Source organism: Corvus moneduloides, chromosome 4 (assembly GCF_009650955.1).
Source record: "Corvus moneduloides isolate bCorMon1 chromosome 4, bCorMon1.pri, whole genome shotgun sequence".
NCBI classification, from domain to species: Eukaryota; Metazoa; Chordata; class Aves; order Passeriformes; family Corvidae; genus Corvus; species Corvus moneduloides.
Window position 1 is genome coordinate 37,098,029 of NC_045479.1, and position 23,990 is coordinate 37,122,018.

A 23,990-nucleotide genomic window follows, 5' to 3' on the forward strand; every position below is an offset into this window, starting at 1 on the left:
CTTATGCAACCCAGGAGGCTGTTGGGTCCAAACTTTCACTCTGTCTTCTGAGACCTGGAACTCCTGAAGGCAAACCTTACCTGTGAAAATGGAGGCAAAGGCAGCATTGTGCATCTTGGCCATTTTTGTGTCATTTGTTTGTCCTGTTCAACACAGGGCCCTTCCTGCTGAGACACTTGTAGGAGCCCTTCTGGTGGCCTTTCATGTCCCTTAACAGATTCAAGTCCTGGTAGGCTTTGCCTTTTCTAATTCTATTCTTGCATGCTCAGACAGCACCTCTATATTCCTTACAGGTTACATATCCCTAGTCCCACCCCTTGTGATGCTTCCTTTATATGACAGCATTTTTTCAGGAGCTCATTGTTTGTCCGTGGAGATTTCTTGTCACCTTTGTCTGGCTTTCTGCAAATCAGGATGGACTGCTCTTAAGCTTCGAGGAGGGGGACCTTGAAAAATTAGTAAACTCACCAGGACCTCTCTTCTCTGCAGGCCTATCTCCTATGGGATTCATCTAAGTAGGTCCCTGAGCAGGCCTTTTACCAGGAAAAGTGTAAGAACTTCCCCTCATAATGTTGTTATTTTAGCACTTTCTTATTTGGGTGTATATGCTTGAAGTCCCCTTCAGTCCTGCACTGCTGGTTTCAAGGTCTCTCTTTTTTACCCTGCATCTTTTACTTGTCAGCCCAGGCCATCCCTTCCTCACTTGACTATGGTCGTCATTTCCCTTTCCCATCTTTCCCATTTTCAAAACGTCTTTTACCATGTTGGCCAGCCTGTTTTTGGCCTGCCTACTATGGTGGGATCCCATCTCTTCCCCAATGATCTTTGATCCTCACAAAGGGCCCAGGCTCATAAAAAAAAAATCTCTGTCATTGACACGAGCTGCACAATCACTTGTTGGTCCAAAGAATTCATTCGCTCCATGTCCAGCCCTTCCCCTTCACCAGCAGGATCAAGGACAAACGCATTTGGCCCCCATGCTCTTGCCCACAGTCATGTAGACACACTCCATACACTTCATGTCTTCCCTGGTAGTAGCTTTGGTGTCCACCTGGAAGTGCAGCAGGGGTCAATATTCTGAGGACTGGGCAAGCCACATCAGTGTCTCCACAACGTCCCAGATCTAAGCCCCTAGCAAGTAGCAAACCTCCCTAGAAATCAGTTCAGGTGGGTAAACGGGGCCTTGAGCAATATCAATATCCAGCATGATCTGATCAAAAGTGCGCTTTGGCTATTTCAGTAAACAGGATTTAAGCGTCTGAGAACCTCACTGGTACAAACTCTTCCAGACGCCCTCTGGGACAGAACTGGTGTCAGCCCCTGCCATACTGTCCTAAGAATCTGCATTCAAGATAGTGCAGCCATTGGCCCAAACTCAAAAGACCTTCAGCTGAATATCCTTACCATTCCTTATGACTCCTCTCAGCTCTAGCCCCAAGCCACAGCTACAGAGGAAGGAGTACAGGAGCAAAGAGAGAAAATGAGTCTTACGCAAGTTTTAAACATGCACCATTTCTTACAAATTTACTTAATAAAGCTTGTTCATATCCCTATATTTACATGCTTCAGACAGCTTTCATCATGCAGCTGATCAGACTTTGAATGAATACTTGAAGTGCTGTGTTTTGAACTGTAATTTTGAGGCACCCTTAATTTTTTTGCTGACTGGAGCAGCTACCATTCTATCCACCTGTATTCTGTACAGCTATGTGGTGCCAAGGCACCTGCCTTCAGGGAAAAAAAAAAAAGTTTTGCTCATGTTGCTGAAGAAAACAAAGATTTAGAAAACTGCATTGAGAAAAGCAAGCAGTGTCTGTGTCTATGTACATTGAAGACTCATCATCTCCTGAGAAATCCAGCTACAAGGGGGGAAGGAAGTAGCTCTCCTGCGCTAGGTCATACTCTGACTAGAGCTGCTGAGAATTTTATTTTAAAGGCCAAGGTCATACATTAAGTTGGTTATTGTCAATTCATTGAAAATAAATTGCTTGTCCAAAAGGGTTAGTCTTAGCAAATGTTTCAACTCAAGACATGTATGGGACAAAAGTGCTAAAATTGTCCAAGTTCCATTTTGTTATTTTTAAATTACAAAATGCAAGATTTGACTTTATTATGACTTTTAGTTGCAAACATTAGAATTAATGCTAATAAAGGGATAGTGAAATAGTAAGAATAAAATTAAACAATTGAAGATGATCTAAATAGAATGTTTGTAACTGCTCCATCTGTGATTTTTTTAGAGGGAAAAAAGGAGGGAGGGAATTCTGTCCACAAGAATGGGTTATTGTTTTTTCCCCCTTATTTGGGATGCTATTTTTTTTTTTTCATATGGCTCCAAACCATTTCCTGCCTCACTGTGAGGCTGAATATATATCCAGGGGTGCTACTGTGGGCACTTGAACAGCAACAGAGAGTTCTGGCACTGGCTAGTGCACTCTCTTACCATGAAAAAACCAAATCAAATCAAACCTAACTCCAAACCATTAAACCTGGTAAGGTCAAAGAACTGGAGTGGTTTAAGGGAGTGAGCTTACTCCTATCATGTATAAGCTATTGGACACCCTTTAAGTTATGTATTACATTCCTATGAAACCAAAGCAAACCCCTTGACTGTAACTATCAATTTTCATGGCATTTATTTTCTCAAGTGAAGTGACCAGTAATACTAGATACAAGAACCCCTCTGGACATAGTTTTCCTGTTAGTATTAGATACATTAGTGTTAGATACTGTGTTAGTGTTAGATACATTAGCACCAATCTCAGGGACGACAACAGATACGGCTTCTTTTTCTATTATTACTTAACTAATTCACATGCATTATAAAAAGATTTGTTCTAATGTAATGATTTAATAATTCTTTAGTTTCCACATACAGCTTCTCTAAAAAGTCTATTCTACAGTGACATTTCAGTTAGCACTCTTGATTTTTCCCCAATAAAATTATTTCACAGTAAGTACAATATTAAAAAAAACAAACAAACCTGTAGGGAGTTCTAGCCCCCAGCAATTACCCTAAAAATACCAAGTGTGCTGTACTTGAGATTTTAACTTCTGTACTACCTCTAATGTACTCGTACATACATTTCTTCATTGTTTTCAATACACGAGAATCATTTACATTTTTTTGTCCCACTTTATCACTATACACAGTATCCCTATTTTCTCTATCTCTCCTCTAGGTTTGGATTTTTTCTGGTTTTTTTCTTTCTGTTACTTTTAATTTATACCTTGTGCATCTATGCGCAATCGCTGTAATGTAAGGAAGAGTCATGATTTAGTCCCTGGACAGTTAAAAATACTGAAAAATGAAAGATGTTGAAGGTTTATTGTATCAAAAAGCATATAATCTTATTTCAGCATTTCACTTTTTTTTTCAAACCATGTAATTTTTCTTTGTCTTTTATTACAGTATGTCAAAGGTTACACACACTGTATTTCTTTAGTTTGCTGCTAACCCCTGCATTCCCTGAGGGAAAATTTGCACTCATTTCACAAAAGTAGAAGCAAGTGCAAACCAGAAACCTGTGAGAACTGTTCACTCAGCTCTGCAGGGGAATTTGCATGATTTGCCATGTGTTATCTCAGCAGAACTTTCTATGCTGCCTGTGGCACTGTTTCTAAACTATGACTTTCTTTCTGGGATGATGTGTTTTCCTTTATAAAACAAGTAGCTCCTCAAAAAGTAAACAATACAAGGAAAAACTAACCAGCTCTGTGCTGTGTCATTCATTGTCTAGCCATATAATTTAGAATAATCCAGTAAGAGTTGAAAGAATTGCTTTTAGCCACAAGAAAGCAATCTAGTCTTTTTAAAGGAATACTCTGGATTCTCTGTTTTCACTGTGTACTGATTAACCTAGTAGTTCCACATGGGGTTTCAGTGCTATTTGAAATTGTACCGAGGAAAAGGCATCTCTTTGTGGCACTTGGAGGTTTTACTCTGTAAATGGTTGAGTGTTCTCATTTTCAGTGACTGATGATAACTTCCATGGTGATTGTAGCTCAGCCAGCTACCAGAGACACAAGTAGACAAGGAGCACTCATATCATCCATTGCTCTAACTCAGTGCTCACATTTGCCAACAGATTTCAGGAGACAGTAACCTTGGGCAATTGGTCCTTTGGAAAACAGTCAGGGTGAGCTGTTCTGAAATCAGCTATGATCAGAAGAGAATGTCTTGTCATAGCTTTTCATACATTGCAGGCTTGCAGTGCTGATCAGGACATAAGTCCTGTAAAACTGAGCCTTTGTTAGGTGCCAAACCTGTGCTAGTAGTCTGAAGGGATGTCTACGTGTTCAGGTAATCACATCCAGGTTCATACTAAGGACCTTCTGCATTTTTCTAGTAGTACAAAGGAGACTGAAAGCAGCTTTAATGTTCAGTGAATCAGCTGCCACAGCGAAGTACTTGATCCGAAGTAAGCATACTAGGCTTCATGGCCAACACATTTCTCTAGCTAAGGCACTGTGGCTTTAGCTTGGCTGTAGCCTGAATGCAGCACAAGCACACTGGATGCTGTGCTTAGTGAGACTGAGCCTGGATCTCAGTGCCAAACCCATCTGTTCTGCAACAGGCTGTTACAGAAACACTGGTTTAGCCTCCTGCAACAGCATCAGTGCTTGACCTTCTTCAGGGCCCACCATATACAAACCCAGAGCTGTGCTTCAGCCCTGAGTGCCCTCCAGGCTTCTGGAGACAGCCTCTGCTTGAGCCCCCCTCCACAGTCAACGACTGGGTCAGTGATGCAAGCTCTGCAGGGAAGGACTGAGAAGGGAGCATCACTTATAAGTGCCAGGCACTGAGGGAGAGGTCAGATTCCTTGGTATTGTATAGCTGAATGAGTAAGACACTCAACTAGCATGTGAGGGACTGGTTCAAACTCTTCTTCTGCTGATTTGGAGCAGCAATTTGACTTCAATTCACTGTTCCCAGAAGACATATCCCAGCTTCTATGCTACAGGGAAGTTCTCCTAGTGTCTCTCATCAAGGTTCTTTGTCCCAGCTGGGAGAAAACAGTGTGTCTCTGTGTACTCAGTGACCACACCTCAACATTTCTTACACATACGTTCTGAGTCTTTTAAAAAAGTTTCAAGATGTAATATTAAAAAACCCCCATGTTTACAAGGAAAATATATCTATGTCAATATCTAAGATATTCTCAGGTTACTTTATTCCCATTATTCAAAAAATGGCATTAGTTTGATGTTCTGTGCAATTTCAAGGCAGTACATCAACTATCCAGACAGACTGAAACTAGAAGTTACAGAGCATGCTCATAGGAAACACACAAAAAGCAAAGAAAAATACATCAGTCATTAGAACTCAAAGTTTCTTTATATAATTTTCATGACTGTACAAATGTCAGGATAAGTTGAACCATTTGACAGCAAAACAACCGAAACTATAAAGCTTGCATGTGCATAAAATTCAGATATTGTAAGAAATAACTTTGTCTTTCCCTCTTTTCATACACCTGCGATGGCAGGTGCCACATGGAAGCAGGAGCTGTGGCCTTACATCCTGTCATTTGTCCCTTTCTAGCAGGTCACAGAAACTGCTTCTTATTAAAAAATGTTTCCATAACTTGTTTTAGCTGTTCTTCAAAAACTGCTAAAACGCCCTTGGTTAAGGACTTTGGTTTTATTTTGTCTTATGAGAAGGGGCTGACTTACTTGACTAATTCAAACCCCCAAAAGACATTTCCGAATTCTGGTTGAAAAGAATTTCCCTCCAACCTAGAGGTACGCTTCCAGCTTAGACATGCTTAGACCTGTGCCCAGTCCTTAGCTGTGGCTGTTGACTACCTTATGCTCTCTACTCCGCGCTGCTGGCTTCTGCACGTCTCATTCCTTCTGTACCTCTTCACTGGGTGTCACCTCAGGGTTCTGCAGGTCACGAGGTGCTAGATCTCAGAAAGACAAGCAAGGTGAGCCACTGCCTTGTGAATCACTTGTTTACAAGCTGATTGCCACTTTAGCTGATTGAATAAAGGGAACGCCTGCAATAGCATATAATTGTTGTTGCAATAATATCAGTCGACTGCCCATTTTTACCAAATGCCTTCTGTGCATCTCTGCCCTCTTCATATTCCCAAGCAGCAGATACCTCGGATAAATAAGACACTAGTATCCAGTGCAATTTTAAAAGGGTTGCAAGTGGGGGTAGAGGTATTTTAATTTTAGGATCATGTGGCATCTCCATCTCTGTTTCTCCCAATTCCTATCACTTGGACCATGCACCCCTTGTCCTGGGTCCTTCCTTTTCTTCCTTACAGTTTTGTGGTTTCTAGCTATTTAAAACTGCATGATATAAAGAAGCCCTTCAAAATTTCAGTGTGCTGGGGAATAGGAGGGCATCCTTAAGTTCTCTCCATAAACTTCTGTCTTGCAGATGGGATTTACTTACCACAAAGACATCTGCTTTTGGGGGCCAAGATTTTACTGCCAAACACTGGAACAAAGCTGGTGTGGCACCATATGGAATAGAATCCTTTACAGTTTCCTTGTTCTTAATATAGAATGTGTTGCAGATACTTGGCAGATCCACCACTTTTTCTTCTTCTTTTGCTTTCTGTTGTCATTTCCATTATTTAAATAGATACATTTACACTATAGAGTGCTTTGACAAGTAGATGGAAGACTTTGGTAAATTCCAAAGAGTACACATTAAGTATTTGGCAATATAATCCTCAGCAAACAGCTCTTATTGCCATCACACCATGTGTCTGGCCATCCCACCTAACTATATTTGGAATCATTGGCTCATTCCAGCCAACGGGAGCTAGAAGTCTCAAAGACACTTACACTTCTGTAAGTTCAGAGTAGATCACAGATGTCTTCTCCAAGTGTGCTCCATGCTATTATTCAAGACCATGAGCATGGGACAGAAACCTTAGAATGGAAACAGCTTTAGGAAAGCCTTAGTTTGGACTTCGAAGTCAGGCATAACAGGCATTTGCAGGAAACCAAGTCCCTGGCAGGCAAGTACAGCAAGTCAAAACGGGAGGGTTGAAGCTGTTGCTGCCTCTGGCTGTTCACGCCAGCCAAAGCAGAAATGGTCGAAACCCTGATGAAAGAGCTTTCGAACCACCACAGTGCTCATCTTGGTCTTTCAAGGTAAGCAGTGCTGACTGTGGTTTTGTGGTACCTGTGGCCCGTGTGAGTAGAGTTTACCTGCCCGAGTAACTTCTACTGATACTCAGGTGCCTTCAGAAACCGCCGAGACGGGGCTCAAGGCAGCACCGAAGCAGTCGGAGCAGCATCACACCCTGACTGGCGGGCGGGTCCGCCCTGGCCCCGCTCCTGCCGGGGCGGCACCTGGCGGCTTGGCTGGCGGGCTGCCCCGCGGTGTGGGGCACGCTCCGTGGGCCCGCGGGCGGGAGGTACGTGAGCGGCCACACGTCCCGGGGGTGACAGTGGAACGCGTCCCGGGGGTGACAGGGCCACGCGTCCCGGGGGTGGCAGGGCCACGCGTCCCGGGGGTGGCAGTGGAACGCGTCCCGGGGGTGACAGTGGAACGCGTCCCGGGGTGACAGTGGAACGCGTCCCGGGGTGACAGGGCCACGCGTCCCGGGGGTGACAGCGGGGGCGGCTCCGCGCGCGCCGCCGCTCGGGCCCAACGGCCCTCGGCCAAGGCCGGCGCGCGCTCCCGGGGCGGGCGGGCGGCGCGAGGGCGCGCGCACGCGTTGCCATGAGACGCGGGCGCGGGGGAGGGGGGTTACGTGCTGACGTTAATTCTATATGAGCGCGAGCGGCGGGAGCGCGGGTCCTTTCACCGCCGGCCGCGCGGCGCCTCCGCCTCGCTGCTCCTGAGTCACCGCCGCCCGGGGGCCGCGCAGGTACCGCCGGAGCGCGGCCGCCGCCGCCGCCGCCCTGGGCCGGGGGCGTGGGGGGCACGGGGGGCGGGCGGGGGGCGCTGGGCCCCCGCTCCCGCGCGGGGAGGCCGTGGGTGCCGGCCCGGCCTAGCGGGGCCCCGCGGCTGGCGGGGCGCGGGGGGCCGGCGGTGCCCGTGGCACACCGAGTACCCCCCCCCTCCCCCCCCCGCGCCGGCCGCGGGGCGGCGGCGCGGCGCCGCTGCTGCTCGCCCCCGGGCCCGCAGCGGGCAGCGCTGCTAGCCGCCTCCTGCGCGTCTCTCCGCCGCGCCCCGCGGAGCGCCCGGGCCGGGCTAGGCCGGGGCCCGTGGCGCGGCCGGCGCTGGGGGGAGGCGGGTTGGCCCCGCAACACGTGGGCGCCGAGCGGGGCCGCGCCTGGCCCGGCCGGGGAGCGGGAGGGCGGCGGGGCCGGAAAGCGGCGCGGGGAGGAGGCGGGTGAGCGTCCGGTCGGGCGCGGAGATGGCGCGGGAGGGGCTCGGTGTCGGTCCGGCGCGGGGCCCGCGCGGGGTGTGCGCACATGGCGAAGCGGGGAGCGGCGGATGGCACCGCGCCGTGGCCTTGTGCCGCCTCCCGCGCCTCGTTCCCGCTCCCGCGCGGAGCCGCGGCGCGGGTGTGCTGTGCTGGGCTGCTGGCAGGGGGACCCAGAGATTCAGCCAGGGGACGGGCAGCTCCCGCGTCCTGCCTCAGGATGGAGTGGTGTCCGGGATTCAACATGTCGCTTCTCCGGGTGCCTGTTAGCTGGTATCACCCAAATTAGTGTCCCTAAGGAAGGCTGAGAAACTACCTGGAAGATTTAGTAACTACAGGTGGAAGTATTATCTTGTGTTCAGCATTCATCTAGCTCTATCTGCGTATGAAACATACTCTGTCTACTCCGTATTGGATGTTTAGGGCCTTACACTGCCAATACTTGTGAGGCTTTCAATATTGAATAAAAAAACCTACCTCATTTGCTTGCAGGAAAAAACACAAGCCTTTTTTCAAGTGACTGGTATAGTAATTGTTCATCAGCACCTTCCACAGTTTATCTCCAAGCTCACTCTAGTTATGTACGTGTTTGAAGCCCTTTTGAGATAAACTTAACATTTCATGTTCTAACTCATTTGTGGAGGGCAAGAGAAGTGGGCACGGTGTCTGCCAGGTATGACAAATACTGTCGTCTGCTCAGCCCCTCTTGGGATTTTAACATCTGCTGGTAGGTCCTACATTAATCAGGCAGGAGATAGTGCCTGATAATGTTAATTGCAGTCATTAAATAAAACTTGAGAGAAGAGGTAAGGCCTAAGGCTGTGAGCTGCTGAAGGTAGTTTTTGACAAAAATGTTAATAGTTTTTTAGCAGCCTTCCTGCTGTGCCCGTTTTACAATGTACTCTTTAAAGAATGAGAGAAGCACTGTACTTTGAAGCAGGCTGAGTGGCTTCCAGTCTCTTGTAAGTCCAGAAGTTATATTAATCCTTAGTGGAAGATAGAATTTAAAATCTACATACATGGAAATTTACATGACTTGGATGCTTCTGTACCAGACAAAAGTTGAGGCCTCTCAGGCTTTGGATACCCGAACCATTTATATAAGTGCTTAGAACAGGCCGTGATACCTAAGCTTGTGTTTGTGTGTCCCACTTAGTCCTGTGAGGGTGATACATGTTAGCAGTCTTACTGCCCTCCACTTTTTCTGTGTTTTGTCACAAGTCTTGGATATCACGGACTCTTGGTTTCGTAGGACAGAGTTGTAGAATGTTGGTTGTGTGCACAGGTGGTAGATTGGTGTTTTTCAGAGCTCCTAGTCTTTCTCTGACTTTGACAAGACTAGGAAGTGAGTGTTGGAAACACGTAGAAGTACTGTGCTGCATCTGTGCTGCCAGCCCAGTGTTGCCAGAAGTGCCAGATCTGCTGCAGTGCTGTCTGTTTATGAACAGCACAGTAATGCTCCTGCCATCCTTGTGCATTGTCTAGCCCCTGCCTCACTCAGAAACTATTCTTGGAAGCAGGTGGGGGTCTTGTTATGGTGACCTGCTTACTGAGCACCCTGGAAATGGGTGGTGTGGTTTTTTCTTAGCTTTGAGCATGTGTGCACAAGCAAAACTGAAACCAAGGCGCTGTGGACATGGTGTTATGAACCTTTGTTAACAGAGTTTTCACAACCCTGAGTGAGACCTGGATCTTCTAGGCTGAAGCTGTGTTCCCTAATACAGAACTCCGCATCTACGAGAAAACTTTGGCTTACCCTGTACACTTGATAAAAAATTGTTTATTCACTTGGCTCCTAAAAGTTGAAGCAACTGTAACACGAAGAGCTTGACTCATCGTGGCAGAAATTGTGTTCCTTCAGGGAGTAAAATAGCTTGAGGATATTTATTTCAATAGTGAAAAGTCTTGGGAGGGGAAGAGGACAAGAATCTTGTATTTTGAATTTTGGTTCAATCCTTTGGTGAAAGCCAGCTTATTCCAGTAGAGCAACGGGTATAATGAACATGTCTCTGGTATCTTCACCTTTTTGCTAATGTAGTTATAACCCAGTTCATCTTAGGGTTCTTGTAAAACAGCTGCAAACATGGCATATCTCAAACTAAGGATCTGATTCTAAAGGAAACTGCAGGAATTGGACAGGTTACAGAAAATGGAGATGCAGGTGTTCTTTCAATGCCTGTTTGTTTTTCTGCATTTGTATATGCATTCAGGGGAACTTCAGCTCTGTGACTTTCCATGAACTGGGAGTGCTTTGGTATTTGTGAGGTACTAATAGCCATTTACGCAGAAGACAGTGCTTTGCAGACCGAAATGAGACTTTTTAATGCTGGTTTTATTTTAGTACAGCTGAGGAGTCTTCTCAACTGGTCTGGGAAACTGCATTCCATCGAGCTTCTCCTTAGGGAAGTGGCTAGTAAATAATAGAGTGGAACTTCATAGTACAAATTGTGTCTAATCTGAAGAAGGGTTGTGATGATAGGTTTAATGCTTATATGTCAGTTTTCATTTGGAAATTTCTTAGCGTTCAAAAGTGCTTATAATTAAAGCTAATTCAATCTATCTGAGTCTCACTCAGCTCAGAAGTTAGTGCATTTCCTCATCACCCAACATTGTTAATTTGGAGAGTAGGTCTGGTGTCATAATGTATTTGTCTAGAAAACCAGACATGCCCAGAAGGCATCACAGAAGTTGCTTGGGGATTTATTTGATGACCTTCTGAGAAATTAAGCTATTTAGAAGCTTTGTATGAGGGCTTTGAGGGCTTCCTACACTAAATGATTCTATGATTTTCTGAATCAGCAAAGTTAATGCAGAAAGAAAAAAATCTTAATTACTGATGTGGCCTTGTGTATTTAGTCGTAACTTTTGATCTTAAGTTCTCAGGAAGACTTCACATACTACAGATTAAAACTTCAGTTGCATTCAAAAGAAGAAAAAAAGAGTTCACTAATTTACCTTTGATACTCTAGGGTTACTTATAAATAACTTAAGATATGAAGTAACTTATATTTTCCTGAAAGATGAATATTTTAAATGAATTTGCATAATCTGCTTAAAGGAAGACATCATCTGCATCTTAACTATTTGTCAGAGGTTAAACTGCAGGTCTTTCCTAGATGGAAAGCTGTTTAGATTTTAGTACTGGAAAATACAGATGCATTTGGGGGCTGTGTGCTTAAATGTGCATCTGCACAGACATGACTTGCAGTGGTGATGTCTCAGTTTAAATCTTAACTTGCCATAATGAATAGACAGTTTGCACATCAACTGTTTCACCTGGTCTTTGAGGACTTTAGAACAAAGTACTACCAGTTTATCTGTAGTAGGTTTTTATTTCAAAAGGTGAAAGCAAATTTCAGATATAAAAACTGTGGGGTTTGGATATACCTGTAGCTTTGAAGTATTCAATCGATGATTTTACATTTATTCTTAAAAAAACTACCACTACCACCCCCCAAATAACAAACAAATAATGAAGAAACCTTTGCCCAAAACATCAGAGATACTAGAATTAGCCAAGTATTGAAAATTCGTAAGGTATTTGACGAAGTGGGTGCCTGGAAATCTGGAATGGACAAACCCCTAGACTTCTAAGACCCAGGTTAGAATCATAAATGCTTGTTATCTTTTCTGACCATTTGCACTGTGATTAGTTCAGTCCACTACTTTATTTAGGTATTGTTTAATATGCAGTGTTTCAAAGGAAGGAGAAGCAGTTCTTTCAGATTTCTTGCCCATGAGGGAAAGTTTTGGTTTAGTTCAGGCCCGAGTGAAAAACCTGACAGGCATTGAAAGGTCAAGTTGAGAAACACAGGGTGGGCACATAAAAGAAAGATTGTTCATACTGAAACCAAGTTTGAATCAGTTCCTTTTGAACTTCTTGTTAACATAGGTATTTTTGTGTCATTTCTTGTTGCTCTCCTCTCAAATACTGTTAATTTAAAATGTGAACCTCTTCTGTTGCTCAGGTATTCATGTTGCTAGGCCCTTAACTGAGCTGGTTCCTCTCTTCAGTATTGAGCAGTGAATACAGTATTTTCATTCAGGGTACATGACTGAAATGCACGATGATCATATTTTGTGTTGTGTGTTTTAGTCACCATGCATTCATTTCAGACCTTCCCACTTACGCATGTTGAGTAGAAGTCTTCAGTGGGCTGCATGCCGTCGTGTGTGTTTTTACATAGCAAGTTTTTGACCTTTTGAATTCTAAATTAGTAGGAATTGCATCTTTTTATTTGTTACTTTAGATTTTAATACTATTTATTTTGCCTCACTTGGGTCACCCTTTTAAGCAGTTGTTAATTTGTGATACCACAGTTTTGGAAATTACTAATCTTCAAATGTTTAAGTGTGAGCTGGTATACTGCTTTATGCTGTTTCTTGTATGTGCAGGGTGGCACCATCAGAAACGTGCTTGCTATGTTTGAACAGGTGAGATCTTCATGACGCAGCCTCTTGATTCTTTTGCCACCTTCAGTGTTTTGGAGGCATCACGTACTTCTATAGTGGCACCAGAAGCGCGATGGAGTGAAATTCACAAGAGAATTACTCTGAAGATAACTTTGTAAACAGTGCTCAAGTTCCATGGTTCAAGTTCTCTGTAGCCCTAGTACATGTTTACAGTTGCTTTTTAAACTGCACCTGTATTCATTAGAAAGTGACTTGCTGGAACCATAACTGTGGGCATTCTTCTGTTGGGTCTTAACTGCCAGTTGTTACATCTCATCCCAACAGCCTCCAAAATGTGTTAAACTTGTGGTTGTGTTCTTTTTTTTGGTGCACACTAATTTGTTAGTTGAAAACTGGGTATTTTAAAGTTGATAGTTTAGTTAGAAGCTTGGCTTCCATGGAAAAAACACTGAATGGAAGCTAACAAAGAAGTTGCGAAATACATTTTAGGAATTTCACACATTTTCCACGTTTCAACTTTATAGTGCTCTTTAAAGTTTGTTGGTTAGTGAATGAATTTAAAATTGCATTCATCACATATTCTAGCAAAAAAGCACACTTCTGAAACCTGTACATATTTTTCAGTGGTTTTTAACTTTCTTTTCACATAAGGATGCTTAGATGTTTTTGAAGTCAAATTGGATAAAAACTTTAATGCTGCAGCGTGTGAGTTTTGCAGATAGCAATGTAATTGCCAATATGGTTGTGTTTGATTATGTGGCGATATAGGTAGCCAACTAATGCTCTCCTTCCCATTGTTTGATGTTGTGGCATGGACAAGTTGTTTTTCTTTTTAAACTGTTAGAGTGCACTTTGCTACGTGAAGAACTTTGTTAAAACACAATTATTTTTTTATTACTTTGCCACTTTTTAACGAACTGAATACCTATACCAACATGGACCGTATCAAGAAGTACTCTTTTAGGAAATTTCAAATATTTCTTTATACATAAAGACTTTGATTTCAACCCTCTAGGATGGCTGCTGTTCTTCCCATTATCCATGAGGGAAAGTAAAACCTGTAGAAAGCTGTACTGAGGAGTTTGTTTTAAAAGAAAATAAATAAAGATCTTGTTAATTTTTTCCAGGTTTAAATCTAAAACTTGTTACATTTCTAGTAATGAAAGATTGTTCTAAATAAAAATTGTTAGGTTTTCTGCTACAGAATCTTGGCATTCAGAACAAAGGCAACATTGTGTGTTAATTACCCTATTTTTAGAACATGATCAGGGAGCTCAGGTCAGTAGCATAGACAAGCATGCAGATATAATTTAGTCCTGCTTTTAAGTTGTAATTTTGTAGTCTATCTACTTCTCAGTGTGTGGAGGTTCTTTCTGGTGAGAAACAGGCACTATCTACAATGCAGTAAAAATGCTACAAAGATAGGAGTTCAGTATTTGTTGATTGAATCCTCATTTCCTGATTGAAAAATTGTTTCAAGGAAAGCTTAGAATGGGTTTCCACATGAATGAAAACAAATCCTGCAGTTACTGATACCAGTTACTTATATGTATTATCCCTCTGTTTTGTTTTGCAGATTTTGACTTTTTCCCATCAAGTAACTGGTATTCTCATGCAGCTGTAGAGCACTTTAAAGTTGAAATGTGGAGAATGAGTTTTCATGCTGTAACATGTATACATGTATTGTGCAGAGGCCTGTAAGCACTAGTGAAATAGTTGCATTGGCAAATGGCTGAAGTTGATGCCTCTACCTCAGGAGTTATTAGAGAGTGCAAAAGAAAAAACACTTGAAGGGGAGAGAGCAGACAGTTTCAGTTAATTGTGTTGTGTTACTTGGTTCAGCATTATCATGTTTTAGTGATTTTTTTTTTTTTTGTTCTCTACAGCCAGCTTCTGAATTTTGCCATATTACCGTAAGCTGAGATGTAGCAGTACGGTTTCACAGTAACTTCAAACTTGCTTAACCCTTTTCATGAGTTGTTATAAAAGGTACGTGCTTGTGGCAGCCTCTGTCTCTTGACCTGCTGTTACTTGTGCGACTGAAGGTCTAACACTGTACAAAGAAATGCTTAAAACGTTTTTTAACTTAACAGTCATTCAGACTGGAAGATCGTTTAGAAGAGAAACTGGGTGTTCCCTTTATGAAAGGAATGTATCTAGCCCTTGGTGGTATGAGTGCTTCTCATCTTGGATATTGTCCTGGGTTGCAGTGTATTCTATTACCATCCCCATCAGCTGTTGAAATCAGGTGGGGCAGTGTTTCCTTGCCTCCTCCCCCCAGACTATCTTTCTGTTAATTGCCCATCATTGTCCTGCCGCCTGACTCAGAGATAACTCTCTCCGAACTATCTTCTGTTAATGAGCCTAATCAACACTTGGCCTCATGACTCATCATCCCATTGTGAGATGCTCCACCCAGAGGGAGGAACCAAGCATCCCATCGTGGATATAATCTGAGGCTGAACACCAGAGACACCAGCTTCCCACTGGATTTCCAGAGGACAGGAGCTACACAGCCACCATTGGACTTCCTGAGGAAGAGCAGACTGTTTTACTACAGGATCACTGCTTCAGAGGACTGCAGCCACCATTCTACCAGACTGCTACCACCACCGTGCCTAACAGGGTGTCAGGTAGTACCTTGACTCTGTCAGTTTGATAGTGTTTTCTTTTACTTTTTTTTTTCTCCTTTTCTTTAATTTCCATTAAATTGTTATTCTGACTTGGTGCCTCCCACTGGTTTGTTTTCAAACTAGTACATAATTTGGCGCCCAATGTGTGGGGCTTGCTCTGAGAAAAAGTCAGAATTACAATTTTGTATAAACAGAAATCTATTCACCATGGTGCTCAGCTGGTCTGCATGGGTACTGTATCTTGCTCTCTATATTTTTCCTCACATGGGGAACTACCTGCCTATTGTATTACTCCTGTTAAAACCAGGGAATGGTATGAGAATTGCTTTATTGGTTTATTATGTCTATAGCATAATAACCTGTGAGGCGATGAATACCATTCGGAATATATACTCAATTTTGTTTGGCTGTCCTAGTCTGGGCTCCTATGTCTGGGACCTCTTCAACAATCACAGCCAGCCCCTGGTGGGAGGAGTAGAGAGTGGTTTCTTCCAGCCTTTCAGGCCAGGCACAGCAGTTTTTGAAAAAATTGAGTTCCCTCTGGATGTTAAGGATGGTATAATCTTCTTGTCAGTTCTCTTCTCTTTTTTCTCTATGGCCTGCATTGTGTACACCATGCTTAGAAACAAAACACTACTTAGTGTGGTGCAACGTCTGCTTGAGGAGGAGGTAAAAAGGAGCAAAGCAGCAAATACCATGTCTACACAGACTGTCACACAGAAAGGAACCAAAAGCAAAGCAACTGCATCCATTTCTACGCAGACTGTCACAGAGGAGAAAGGAACCAAGAGCAAAGCAACCGCATCCATCTCTACGCAGACTGACACAGAGGAGAAAGGAACCAAACAAAAAGCAACAGTGTCCATCTCTACACAGACTGTCACAGAGGAGAAAGGAACCAAATGTAAAACGACAGCGTCCATGTCTACACAGACTGACTCAGAGGAGAAAGGAACCAAAAGCACTGTCAGCGTCCCCATGCAAACCATCACTGAACCAGAACAGCCTAAACCAATTGCAGTTGCCCCCATGCAGAAGAAGAAATCAAAAAGCAAATCAGTCCGCATAGTGACTGACGAGGATGCAGCAGGACCTTCGCACCCAGCAGAAGAGGCAGAGCCAGAGATCATCACTCGGTCGCTATCCCTGGGTGAGCTGCGTGACCTGCGGAGGGAATTCACCCGCCAGACGAACGAGTCTATCCTGACCTGGCTGCTCCGCATCTGGGACGCTGCAGCCAATGACACCATTCTGGACGGAAGTGAGGCCAGGCAACTGAGATCTCTGTCCCGGGATGTGGTCATTGACCAGGGGATCGGGAGAACCCAAGAAACCCTCAGCCTCTGGCGGCGACTGCTTACAAGTGTAAGGGACAGGTATCTTTGTAAAGAAGACCTCCAGGTGCACCAAGGAAAATGGAGCACAATGGAACAAGGTATCCGGTGCCTGAGGGAATTGGCTGTGCTGGAGATCATTTTCTCAGAAGATGAGAGATTTCCTAAGAGCCCAGATGGTGTCCAGTGCACGTCACAGATGTGGTTGAGGTTCGCACGCCTTGGACCAGAGATATACTCCCGTTACCTGGCAACGCTGCAATGGAGGGAAGGTGAGGACAGGGTGGGCGTCTTGGTGAACAAACTGAGGATTTACGAGGACACCGTCACAGCCCCGTTTCGCACCCATGTCTCATCCGTGGAAACAAGTCTTTTGGCTGGGCAAGTCCGGAGCTTGATTGAAGAAGGCCATCAGAAATTGAAAAAGGAACTTAAGGAAGAGATTTACCAGATCTCACCAGAACCAACAAGAGTCTCTGCCATTAGGAGCCGGCGACCCCCAACCAGGGAGAGAGGATACACCCCACGAGGTAACCTCTGGTTTTTCCTTCAGGAACATGGAGAAGACATGAGTAAGTGGGATGGAAAACCCACCTCCTCCTTAGCAGCTCGGGTACGTGAACTAAAAAGAGGGACAACTACCACAAGAAGCGCATCTAGAGTCAACCTTGCTCCGGTCTCCCGCACACAGAACTCCAGACGGTACCGGAATGATAATATGACCGATCCTCTTGAAGGGACCTCAGGAACGTATTCACCGGAAGGGAGCAACATGCAACATGACCAGGAATAGAGGGGCCCTGCCTCTAGCCAGGTAGAGGAAAGGGAGAATCGGGTCTTTTGGACTGTGTGGGTCCGATGGCCTGGCACATCTGACCCACAAAGATACACGGCTTTGGTTGACACCGGTGCTCAATGTACTCTGATGCCATCAAGGTATGTGGGAGCAGAACCCATTTCTATTTCTGGGGTGACAGGAGGATCCCAGCAGCTGACTATACTGGAAGCTGAAGTGAGTTTAACTGGGAACAAGTGGCAGAAACACCCCATCGTGACTGGCCCGGAGGCCCCGTGCATTCTCGGCATAGACTATCTCAGAAATGGATATTTCAAGGACCCAAAAGGACATCGTTGGGCTTTTGGGATAGCTGCTGTGGAGACAGAAGATATCAGACAACTGAGTACATTGCCTGGCCTCTCAGATGACCCCTCTGCCGTGGGACTGCTAAGAGTTGCAGAACAACAGGTGCCAATCGCCACAGCAACAGTGCACCGTCGGCAATACCGCACCGACAGAGACTCTGTGGTTCCCATCCATGAGATGATTCGCAAACTGGAGAGCCAAGGGGTGGTCAGCAAGGCCCATTCACCTTTCAACAGCCCTATATGGCCAGTGTGTAAGTCCAGTGGAGAATGGAGGCTGACGGTGGACTACCGTGGCCTGAATGAGGTCACGCCACCATTGAGTGCCGCTGTGCCGGACATGTTGGAACTTCAGTACGAGCTGGAGTCCAAAGCAGCGAAGTGGTACGCCACTATTGACATTGCCAATGCCTTCTTCTCCATTCCTTTGGCAGCAGAATGCAGACCCCAGTTTGCTTTTACCTGGAAGGGTGTGCAATACACCTGGAACCGACTGCCCCAGGGGTGGAAGCACAGTCCCACCATTTGCCACGGACTGATCCAGACTGCGTTGGAAAAGGGTGAGGCTCCAGAACATCTGCAGTACATGGATGACATCATCGTGTGGGGAAACACAGCAAAGGAAGTGTTTGAGAAAGGAGAGAAAATCATCCAGATTCTCCTGGAAGCTGGCTTTGCCATCAAAAGGAGCAAAGTCAAGGGACCTGCCCGAGAGATCCAGTTCCTGGGAGTGAAATGGCAAGATGGACGACGTCAGATTCCCACCGAGGTCATCAATAAGATCACTGCGATGTCTCCACCGACCAGCAAGAAGGAAACACAAGCTTTCCTAGGCGCCATAGGTTTCTGGAGGATGCACATTCCCGAGTACAGCCAGATCGTGAGCCCTCTCTACCTGGTTACCCGCAAGAAGAATGATTTCCACTGGGGCCCCGAACAGCAGCAAGCCTTTGCCCAGATCAAGCAGGAAATCGCTCATGCAGTAGCCCTTGGCCCAGTCAGGATAGGACCAGAGGTGAAGAACGTGCTCTACTCTGCAGCCGGGAACAATGGTCTGTCCTGGAGCCTGTGGCAGAAGGTGCCTGGTGAGACTCGTGGCTGACCACTGGGATTCTGGAGCCGAAGCTACAGAGGGTCTGAAGCCAACTACACTCCCACAGAGAAGGAAATCTTGGCAGCCTATGAAGGAGTCCAAGCTGCCTCAGAGGTAATTGGCACTGAAGCACAGTTGCTTCTGGCACCCCGACTACCGGTGCTGGATTGGATGTTCAAGGGAAAGGTTCCTTCCACGCATCATGCCACCGACACCATATGGAGTAAGTGGATCGCCCTCATCACACAGCGTGCCCGTATTGGAAACCCGAATCGCCATGGGATTCTAGAAATTATAACAAACTGGCCTGAAGGTGAGACTTTTGGATTATCCTCTGAAGAAGAGGAAGAGCAAGTGACTCGTGCTGAGGAAGCCCCACCATATAATGAGCTACCGGAGACTGAAAGACGTTTTGCCCTCTTCACTGATGGTTCCTGCCGAATTGTAGGCGCTAATCGAAAGTGGAAAGCTGCAGTATGGAGCCCCACATGACGAGTTGCACAAGCTACCGAGGGACAAGGTGGATCGAGTCAGGTTGCAGAGTTTAAAGCCGTCCAGCTGGCTTTGGATATTGCTGAACGAGAGAAGTGGCCGAGGCTCTATCTCTACACCGACTCATGGATGGTAGCTAATGCTCTGTGGGGATGGCTGGATCGCTGGAGAAAGGCCAACTGGCAGCGCAGAGGGAAACCCATCTGGGCTGCTGAGATTTGGCAGGACATCGCCGCCCGAGTAGAGAAGCTGACCGTGAAGGTTCGACACGTGGATGCGCACGTACCCAAGAGTCGGGCTAATGAAGAGCATCGCAACAACGAGCAGGTGGACCGAGCTGCCAAGGTGAAAGTATCACAGGTGGATCTGGACTGGCAGCACAAGGGAGAATTATTCCTAGCTCGTTGGGCCCATGATGCCTCTGGTCATCAGGGGAGAGATGCAACGTACCGATGGGCCCGTGACCGAGGGGTGGACCTTTCCATGGACAGCATCTCACAGGTCATCCACAGTTGTGAGACCTGTGCTGCAATCAAACAGGCCAAGCGGGCGAAGCCTCTGTGGTACGGTGGACGATGGTCAAAGTACAGGTATGGTGAAGCCTGGCAAGTTGACTACATCACCCTTCCCCAAACCCGCCAAGGCAAGCACTACGTGTTGACCATGGTTGAAGCAACCACTGGATGGCTGGAGACCTACCCTGTGCCTCATGCTACAGCCCGGAACACCATCCTGGGCCTGGAAAAGCAAGTCCTGTGGAGACATGGCACCCCTGATAGGATCGAGTCAGACAACGGGACTCATTTTAAGAACAGCCTCATCAACACCTGGGCCAGAGAACACGGTATCGAATGGATATATCATATTCCTTATCATGCACCAGCTGCTGGAAAAGTTGAACGCTGCAATGGACTACTTAAAACTACCCTAAAGGCACTTGGTGGGGGGACCTTCAAAAATTGGGAAGTGAACTTAGCAAAGGCCACCTGGATGGTCAATACCCGAGGGTCCATCAATCGAGCTGGTCCTGCCAAGTCTGAACCCTTGCACACAGTGGATGGAGATAGAGTCCCTGCGGTACACCTGAGAGGTATTTTAGGAAAGACTGTTTGGATTAATCCCACCTCAGGCAAAGACAAACCCATCCGTGGGATTGTCTTTGCTCAAGGACCTGGTTGCACTTGGTGGGTAATGCAGAAAGATGGGGAAACCCGTTGTGTACCACAAGGAGACCTAATCTTAGGTGAGAACGGTGTGTAGATTTCACTGTGTATATATATATATATATGTATGTGTGTTTTAGAGTTTAAGAAGGTATTGATTTGGGATAATGTAGATGGTAATAGAATAAGGGGTGGATAATGTCCTGGGTTGCAGTGTATTCTATTACCATCCCCATCAGCTGTTGAAATCAGGTGGGGCAGTGTTTCCTTGCCTCCTCCCCCCAGACTATCTTTCTGTTAATGGCCCATCATTGTCCTGCCGCCTGACTCAGAGATAACTCCCTCCGAACTATCTTCTGTTAATGAGCCTAATCAACACTTGGCCTCATGACTCATTACCCCATTGTGAGATGCTCCACCCAGAGGGAGGAACCAAGCATCCCATCGTGGATATAATCTGAGGCTGAACACCAGAGACACCAGCTTCCCACTGGATTTCCAGAGGACAGGAGCTACACAGCCACCATTGGACTTCCTGAGGAAGAGCAGACTATTTTACTACAGGATCACTGCTTCAGAGGACTGCAGCCACCATTCTACCAGACTGCTACCACCACCGTGCCTAACAGGGTGTCAGGTTGTACCTTGACTCTGTCAGTTTGACAGTGTTTTCTTTTACCTTTTTTTTCCCCTTTTCTTTAATTTCCATTAAATTGTTATTCTGACTTGGTGCCTCCCACTGGTTTGTTTTCAAACTAGTACAGATATTTAAGCACATGCACATAGCTAGAAGTTCGGAGTGTGTTTTGTGAAATGCCGCTTCTCTTCTGAATTTCTTACCCTTTTCTGCTTGGTCAGGAGACCTTACTTCAGCTTCTGCTAAGGATTCCCATATGTTGCCATGCCAGTTAGCATTTCTGTTGTTAACTGTGCATGTCTTTTGCACATAGTGGATGAGTTGGTGCTAGCACAGTAAGTTGTGTCAAAATGAAGGGATTTGAATTACTGCAAGGGTCCGGTGTCACCTTCTTGTTACTGTATTGAGGCACCTGATGCTTCCACTGACCATTAGCTCCTTAGTCTCTCTATCCAGAACTTAGTAGCTTCTATATTAGTACTGTCGTCTTTATTGTATCACACTCCTGTTTTCTGTGCTTGTATTTGGGCAGACAGTTTTAATTTTCTACTCTAGATTTGAAAATTTAAATAAATTTTGTCAAATTTGCTCCTACATTAACAGTTAGAAATCTTTTGTTAACATAATGATTTTGATGCACTAATAAAGGAATTGTCTCTGGGGAGTTTGGTGGCTGATAATGTCTTTCATCACATAGATATGGTATCTTGATGTTGTAGCACTTCACTGCTCTGCTCGTTTAATTGACATTGATTTTTTTTTTTTTTTTGGACCTTCAGCTTTCCTGAGAAGGCATATTTTTTCCCCAAGATGAATGATATAATCTGTTTAACATGTTTATCTGCCATGTTAAATCATAGAAACATAGAATTGTTTAGGTTGAAAAAGGCCTCTCCTCTAAGATTGAGTCCAGCTGTTAACCCAGCACTGCTGTGTTCACTGCTTAACTGTATCCTCGAGTGCCACATTACATATCTTTTGAATGCTTCCAGGGATGGTGATTGCAGCACTTCCCTAGGCTGCTTGTTTCAATGCCTGACAACCTTTTCAGTGAAGAAAGTTTTCCTAATATACAATCTAAACATGCCCTGGCATAACTTGCGGGCATTTCCTCTCATCCTGTTACTTGTTAACCTGGGAGAGGAGACCACTTCCCACTCAGCTACAGCCTCCTTTCTGGTAGTAGTAGAGAGTGATGAGATCTCCCCTCAGGATAATAATAGATACACTCTCCCCTTGTTTTATGACCAGTTTTCATGCTAATGGTAATAGATGCATGAATTTGATCTCACACGTATAAAGGAAACACTCGGTCTTCTACTTTATTCCCTTTTTAAAATGGCATTTTCAGCCTGATGTATTATTCGATTGGCTCTTTTTGAAGAAGAGCTAAATGTTCTCCTGGTTTCTTCTTTTCTCTCGTAACGATTTCCCTACCCAGTGATATAGTAGAAGTGGGATAGCTTCTACTAACAGTTTTGGAATGATAGGTGCATTTTTTGGGTTGTAGTACCAAGACATTTGAAGTGTGAAGCTCTATACCGTGTACTGTGCACTTTTTAAGCAGTTCACTCAGTTCTCACAGAATTGTTTAGGTTGGAAAAGACCTTTAAGATCACTATGCAGAGCATCTGAGGTCTTCAAAGTTACAAACCTCTGTTAGAGGTTTTGAGGAAACTACTTCAGACAATTATTTTGAACATTTCCAGTCAAAGAGTGCTTTCTAATGGATCTCTACACTGTTTTAATTTTTGTTTTCTGTATTTAATGATGATTATGTAAGGAGAAATCTTACAAGTTGTCCTGGAATTCTAGGCAAGAACATCAGTTTGAAGTAACTTGTAGTGAATGTATTGCTCTTGAGTTTCCCAGTCTTTAGTGAGAGTTGAACTTGGCTGGTATGATGTCATTTGTCTGGCACCTTTGGTTTCTGCACACCTTGCAAATAGTTTACCAGACTTAATCCTGATGATTTTTTTAATACAACTAGCTGTCCTCCAGCTGGACCTCCCATTTCTTCGCTGGCATCTGACTTAGTCCACTGCTTAGTTTATGTTACATTGCGGCTTCTGAATGCCTTATAGGGCTCATTTGTTTTAGGTATTTTCTGTTAATGTATTGCTTTCAGTTGCCCAAGGCTTGCCAGGGACAGGAAGAGGCTGATATGCTAGTCTGTGGACAAGCTGACTTGTATTTGTAGTGCTCTGAATTAGTGACTTCTGAGGAAATCAGTTTATGCAAAATGAGTATTTCTTTTAAAAGTGTGGCTTAACAAGGCTTGGCTGTAGTTGGCGTCTCATGGCCTCAAAAAGCCCATTTGTGACTCTTGAACAACTTGAAAAATTTCTTTTAATTGCTATTCCAAGGTAATTGTGTGAGCAGTTTGTCTAGAGAAGGGTAAGAGGTGTTTCCTGAAAAGGAGGGTATGGGTACTGTTTGTGGCATGTTATGCTCAGAGATGCTGAGCAGCTGAGATGTGTTGTGAGCCTGCCAGCCTTAGGGCTTGTGCAAAAATGCTGTTGTTTTGCTGGAGGAACTGTGTCTCAGGAATGTCTTGCTGCCTCAGCTGACTTGTCGTTCACCTTGCTGTGACCTGTCTTCCTGAGGGAGAGCGGATGTCCGGGTAATCTAATAGTGGCCTGCTTACTTGGGACATGTAAAGCTGGTCTGAAAAAAAAAGCTTTCTTACCAAAGCCTGTGTCCTAGCTGTAACATGGCTGGTGCCTCTGCAAATTCAGAT

General features: G+C 45.0%; 1 protein-coding gene across 4 annotated transcripts in view; it reads left to right on the forward strand.

Moving 5' to 3' along the window:
- The first annotated feature begins 7,747 nt into the window (after window positions 1–7,747).
- NAP1L1 (nucleosome assembly protein 1 like 1) overlaps window positions 7,748–23,990 on the forward strand; it is a 35,650-nt gene continuing 19,407 nt past the window's right edge. For 2 of the 4 annotated variants that reach the window (XM_032107925.1, XM_032107924.1), the window contains exon 1: window positions 7,748–7,841. The gene's annotated coding sequence lies outside the window, so the exon portion shown is untranslated. Of the gene's footprint in view, window positions 7,842–14,721; window positions 14,745–23,990 lie in introns of those variants that run through there. The other 2 variants (XM_032107921.1, XM_032107922.1) reach the window with 2 other exon arrangements.